This window comes from Nycticebus coucang, chromosome X (genome assembly GCF_027406575.1).
Source record: "Nycticebus coucang isolate mNycCou1 chromosome X, mNycCou1.pri, whole genome shotgun sequence".
Classification (NCBI taxonomy): Eukaryota; Metazoa; Chordata; class Mammalia; order Primates; family Lorisidae; genus Nycticebus; species Nycticebus coucang.
In genome coordinates this window covers 86500657-86507588 of record NC_069804.1, presented here as the reverse complement: position 1 = coordinate 86507588, position 6932 = coordinate 86500657, and the positions used below count along the sequence as shown (strand labels likewise).

Sequence of the window (6932 nt, the reverse complement as noted above, 5' to 3'; positions counted from 1 at the left end):
GTTCCATATACAGTATAAAATATTTTCACTGAACTGGTTAACATAGCCTTCATGGCATTTTCTTATTGTGTTCAAACCCTTATATTCTACAATTAGTAAATTTCACCTGCACCCTTCCAAGATGTACCCACCAATCACCCTTCCTCCACCCTACCTCCCCCGACCTTGCCCCCTTCCCCATATTCTTGTACTGAGATTGGGTCGTAGCCTTCGTATGAAAGCTGTAAATTAGTTTCATATTAGGGCTGTGTACATTGGGTACTTTTTCTTCCATTCTTTGGATACCTTGATAAGAAGAACATTTTCCAGCTCCATCCATGTAAACATGAAGGAGGTATAGTCTCTATCTTTCTTTATGGCTTCATAATATTCCATGGTCTACAAATACCACAATTTATTAATTTATTCATGAGTTGATGGGCACTTGGGTTTCTTCCATGACTTAGCAATTATGAATTGGGATGCAATAAACATTCTGGTATAAATATCTTTGTTATAGTGTGATTTTTGGTCTTCTGGATATATACCTAGTAGAGAAAATTATAGGATCAAATGGCAGATCTATTTTTAGATCTCTAAGTATTCTCCAAACATCTTTCCAAAAGGAACATATTAGTTCGCATTCCCACCAGCAGCGCAGAAGTGTTCCCTTTTCTTCACATCCGCGCCACCATCTCTGGTTTTGGGATTTTGTTATGTAGGCTACTCTTACTGGGGTTAGGTGTTATCTCAAAGTAGTATTGATTTGCATTTCTCTGATGGTTAACAATGATGATCATTTTTTCATGTGTCTGTAGGCCATGCTCCTGTCTTCTTCAGAGAAGTTTCTTTTCAAGTCCCTTGCCCAGCCTGAGATGGGATCACTTGTTCTTTTCTTGCTAATACATTTGAGTTCACTGTTGATTCTGGTTATTAAACCTTTGTCAGAGACATATCCTGCAAATATCTTCTCCCATTCTGAGGGCTGTCTGCTTGCTCTAGTTACTGTGTTCCTGGCTGTGCAGAAAATTTTTAGTTTCATCAGGTCCCAGTAATGTATTTTTGATGGAGCTTCAATTGCCTAGAGGGTCCTCCTCAAAAAATATTCTCCCAGGCTGATTCCTTCAAGAGTTTTCCCTGCACTTTCTTCTAGTATTTTTATAGTTTCATGTCTCAAGTTTAAATCTTTAATAAAGTCTATCTTAGTTAACGGTGAAAGGTGTGGGTCTAGTTTCAGTCTTCTACAGGTCTTAGCCAGTTCACCCAGCACCATTTGTTAAATAGGGAATCTTTTTACCATTGAATGTTTTTAATTGGCTTGTCAAATATCATATAATGGTAAGTAGCTGGGTTCATTTCTTAGTTCTCTATTCTGTTCCATATATCTACCTCTCTGTTTTTGTGCCAGTACCATGCTGTTTTGATCACTATTGATTTATAGTATAGTCTGAGGTCTGGTAGCGTGATTTCTCCTGCTTTGTTTTTATTTCTGAGTAATGTCTTGGCTATTCTAGTTTTTTTCTGACTCCATTAAAATGATGAATTATTTTTTTGAGATCTTTAAAGTATGACAGTGAAGCTTTAATGGGTATTGCATTAAAATTGTATATTGCTTTGGGTAGTATAGATATTTTGACAATGTTGATTTTTCCAAGCCACGAGCATGGTATGTTTTTCGATTTGTTAACATTTTCACCTATTTTTTTCTTAGAGTTTCATAGTTCTCTTTATAGAGATCTTTCACGTTCTTTGTCAGATAAACTCCCAAATATTTCATCTTCTTTGGCACTACTGTAAATGTAATAGCGTCCTTTATTATTTTTTCAGCTTGGCTATTGTCGGTATATATAGAGGCTACAGATTTATGGGTGTTTATTTTGTATCCTGAGACATTGCTGTATTCCTTGATCACTTCTAAGAGTTTTGTAGTAGAATCCCTTGTATTTTCCAAATATACAATCATATTATCTGTGAAGAGTGAAAGTTTGATTTCCTGTGACCCTATATGGATACCCTTGATCTCCTTTTCTTCCGTAATTGCAATGGCTAAAACTTCCATTACAATGTTAAAGAGCAATGGAGACAATGGGCAACCTGCCTGGTTCCTGATCTGAGTGGAAATGGTTTTGATTTAACTGCATTCAATATGATATTGGCTGTAGGTTTGTTGTAGATGTCTCTATTAGTTTAAGAAATGTCCCTTTTATACCGATTTTATTAAGTGTTGGATCACGAAGGGATGTTGGATATTATCAAAAGCTTTTTCTGCATCAATTGAGAGAATTATATGGTCTTTGTTTTTTAATTTATTTATGTGCTGAATTATATTATAGATTTACGTATATTGAACCAGCTTTGAGACCCCGAGTTAAAACACACTTGGTCATGGTGTATAATTTGTTTGATGAGTTGCTGAATTCTGTTTGCGAGGATCTTGTTGAATATTTTTGCATCAATATTCAGTAGTGACATTGGTCTATAATTTTCTTTTCTTGTTGGGTCTTTTCCTGGTTTGGGGATCAAGGTGATGTTTGCTTCATAGAATGTGTTGGGTAGTATTCCTTCGTTTTCTATATTTTGGAAAAGTTTGAGTAATATAGGCACTAGTTCCTCTTTAAAAGTTTGGTAGAATTCTGATGTGAATCCATCTGAACCGGGCTCTTCTTTTTAGGGAGATTTTTATAGTTGATGCTATTTCAGAACTTGATATAGGCCGGTTCAACATTTCCAACTCATTCTGGCTAAGACTTGGGAGGTTGTGTGCTTCTAAGTATTTGTCAATTTCCTTCAGGTTTTCGTATTTCTGAGAATAAATTTTCTTGTAGTATTCATTAAGGAATTTTTGAATTTCTGAAGAGTCTGTTGTTATTTCGTTTTTACCATTTCTGATTGATGAAATTAGAGATTTTACTCTTTTTTTTCCTGGTTAGGTTATCTAAAGGTTTATCTATTTTATTGATCTTTTTCAAAAAACCAACTTTTTAATTTATTGATCTGTTGTATAATTCTTTTGTTTTCAATTTCATTTAATTCTGTTCCAATTTTGGTTATTTCTTTTCTTCTGCTGGGTTTTGGATTAGAATGTTTTTCCTTTTTCTATTGCTTGAGATGTCCCATTAAGTAATTAACTTCCTCTCTTTCTGTTCTCTTGAGGAAGGCTTGCATTGCTATAAATTTTTCTCTTAGGTGCTCGCTTTGGCAGCACATATACTAAAATTGGAACGATACAGAGAAGATTAGCATGGCCCCTGAGAAAGGATGACATGCAAATTCGTGAAGCATTCCATATTTTAAAAAAAATTCTCTTAGGAGTGCCTTTTCAGTACCCCAGAGGTTTTGACAATTCGTGTCTTCATTGTTGTTTTGTTCCAAAAAATTGTTTATTTCATTCTTAATCTCGTCTATGACACATATATTGTTCAGCATCAGGTTATTCAGTTTCCATGTTTTTGTATGAGTATGCAGGTTTTTGCTGTTGCTGAGTTCCACTTTTATTCCATGATGGTCTGAGAAGATGCAAGGAATAATTTCTATACTTTTAAAATTGCTGAGGTTATTTTTGTGACGTAAGATGTGATCGATTTTGGAGTATGTTCCATGAGCTGATGAGAAGAATGTTTATTCAGTTTTGTTAGGATAAAATGTTCTGTAAATATCTGTTAAATTCAATTGTTGGATGGTTAAGATTAAATCTAAAATTTCTCTGCTTAGCTTCTTTTTGGAGGATCTATTCAACACTGCTGAAGGGGTATGAAAATCTCTGACTACTATGGAACTGGAGGAAATGTTGCTCATGTCCGTTAGAGTTTCTCTTATAAATTGAAGTGCATTTTGGTTGGGTTCATAAATAATAATTGAAATCTCATCATATTGAGTCTTGCCCTTAACAAATATGTAGTAGCCCTCCTGATCTTTCCTTATTTTTCTTGGTTTAAAGCCCACTGTATCTGCAAATAAAATTGCAAATCCTGCTTTTTTCTGTTTTCCATTTGCCTGGAATATAGATGACCATCCCTTCACCCTGAGTCTATATTTACCTTTTAAGGTAAAATGAGATTCCTGTATGCAGCAGATATCTGGTCTGAGTTTTTGTAGCCAGTCAGCCAGCCTGTGCCTCTTTAGAGGACAATTTAACCCATTAACATTAATTGAGAATATTGATAGGCCTGGTATAACTTTGGGTATCGAGTTTTTCGAAACACCCATGGACATATTTAATCCTTTGGCCACTGTGGAATTTGGAATTTGATCAAAAGTTTCACAATGAGTTTACTTTTGTGGTAGAGAGTTGCACTAGCCATTATGGAGAATAGGCCTGAGGATATCCTGGAGAGCTGGTTTAGTTATGGCAAATTTCTTCAACATATGGATGTCATTAAAGTATTTAATTTCTCCATCATAAATGAAACTCAGTTTAGCTGGGTAGAGGATCCTGGGTTGAAAGTTATTTTGTTTTAGGAGATTAAAAGTTGATGAGCACCCTCTTCTGGCTTGAAAGTTTTCAGCAGAGAGATGAGCAGTCATTCTAATATTCTTCTTTTTGTAGGTTATGTTTCTTTCTTTTTTTTTTACGTCTGGTTGCTTTCAGGATTTTCTCCTTCATATTAATTTTAGTAAAGTTAATTATGATGTGCCTGAGGATGTCTTATTTGGGTTTAGTCGTGCTGGGGTTCTGAAACTATCTGCTATCTGGATTTCTGAATCTCTTAGCATATTTTGGAAGTTCTCTTTCATAATCTGTGCCTTGTGAAGCTACTTCTTCACCTTCAGGAATCCCTATAAGGCGAATTGGTTTTCTTTGAATTATCCCAGAGCTCTCTGAGAGAATGATCTGTTTTTGCTCTCTATTTCTCTTCCTCTTTGAACGTTTGGGATTGTTCAAAATCTTTGTCTTCTGTGTCAGAAATCCTTTCTTCTGCCTGTTCCATTCTGTTACTGAGGGATTCTACTGTATTTCTCTTATCATCTAAGACTGCAACTTCTTTTCTCAATGTGTCTAAATCTTTGGTGATTTTCTCTTTGAATTCATTGAATTCTTGAGACATCTTCTGAATTAATCGTACAGTTTCTACCTCCATCTTTACTTCCATTCTGTTGATCTGGTCTGCAATCCAAATTCTAAATTCGATTTCAGACATCTCAGCTATCTGTTTGTAAATGGGATCCTCTGGATTGGCTGTTTTGTCATTCCTTGGGGGAGTATAACTGTTCTGTTTATTCATGTTGCCAGAGTTTTTCCACTGATTCCTCCCCATGATTGTTTTTCAGTGTTTAGCTAGATCATCAGGTAAGGTGAAATTGGACTGGAAAGTTTTACAGTTGTGGTTGACCAGCCCTTCACCTAGGAACTGGAACTGGTGACTACAGCTTTTCCTGTACAATTTTGCAAAGGACTTGTACAGTACTACAGTCTGTGACTCTAGAGGCCTGCTTGGTGTATTGGGGGTGGTGGCTCTGCCTTGTATTCAGCTGATCTCTGTCCAATCCTAGTGAATCAGTAACTCTAGGTTGTAGTCTCAGTTTTGGTGTAATACAAGCAACTAGGACATCCCATCCCCCACTGGTAATATCTGGAAGAGAACAATCAAACTTTCCCACTACAGTAAAATCAGGGTCCCATCTTGGAGGGTCCTCGGGTAATTTGTCCAGTTCAAGAGTTCCAGACCAATTGTCCCAGACAGCCCCTACTTTCTAACTGGAGAGTTCAAGAGGACTGTAGCAACTAGATGTTAGGGATTTATTGGCAGCTCAAGTGTGATTTGACCATGTCTGGTGCTCTGAGAGGTTAAAGAGGCCCATCCAGTGGGAGGTTTAGAGCCACAGGGTTGATGCCTCTTACCCCACCTTGATCATCCTTCACCACCGGACTTTTGTCACCCCAGTCTCTAGTAGTATTCCCACCAGCAGTCTTTGTTAACCCAGTATCGGTGGCCTTGTTCTGTCCAATAAGCAAATGTGCCAGGGCTATTTGCCTGCCAGAGTCAAAGTGAGGTCATTGCCTCCTCCTTGTGGTTACCGCAGTCTACCTCTATCCAGCAGGGGAAGCTGAGGTCTTCTTGCCTCAGGAGCTCAATGGCAAGTGAAGAAAGTTCTACCTGAGCTCAGTCCAAACATGAGGATATCCAGACAGCAAAAGTATTTCTCCCTCAGCCACTGTACTTTTGTTGTGACTGTTCTGGAGCTCTGGAATCCCTATAGGGCAAGGTCTGGTTCCCTCTGGCAGGCCACAGAGTTGGGGAGATGGCTATCCGGAACTAGACCCCAGCAGGATCACTCTACTAATGCTGAAGTTGGGTAGGAGGTGCCTCCTCTTAGGTTCATTCACCTCAGCAGTTTCCAAGCCTCCACCTGCAGTGCAGGAACCAAAGCCTCTGTTTGCTGTTGAGATACTCTTTTTTGGGGCCAGGTCAGTCACCTTTCTCCCTATGTCATTCTGTGCAGTTACTGGATTCACAGGTACAGCACAGCTGTTCTGCCACTGTCTACTCAATGCCTGATCCTAGCCAAGAAATGCAGATATTCTGGATTCTGGAAGAGTTGGACTTCTAGGCTTCCAGGCCAGGGGGGCGCTGGTGGTGGTGTTGGGTAGATTGAAGGATCATGGTAGCAAGGAAAATATTTGTTCAAATTTACTGCCAAACAAGGGAATTCCAATACTCACCACATGTGCTCTCTTGAGAAGGAGTCCCAAATTCCAGCAATTCCCTTCAGTGGGGTAAGGAAGGAGAGCCTCAGTTTATCGCTCACCAGTAGAGATCACACAGTAAGCAAGCAACTCTTTTAGGGGAGGGGACAGCCACACAACCTCTTTGGAATGTGATCTGTACCTGAAAATAGTTTCTTTAGAGTTGAAGCTTGCCTCAGCAGGGAAGAGAAGCAATTATCTATCTCATCTCTCAGCTCGGCTCCCCTCCTTCAGCTTTGTTGGGTACTTTCTAGTCGTTATCTCTCCC

The 6932-nt window shown here is 38.4% G+C and overlaps 1 non-coding gene across 1 annotated transcript; it reads left to right on the top strand.

Annotated features, from left to right (window-relative positions):
• Window positions 1–3165: 3165 nt before the first annotated feature.
• On the top strand, window positions 3166–3272 carry LOC128578661 (U6 spliceosomal RNA). The gene has a single exon (XR_008377800.1). It is a non-coding gene; the product is annotated as a U6 spliceosomal RNA (small nuclear RNA).
• Window positions 3273–6932: the final 3660 nt, after the last annotated feature.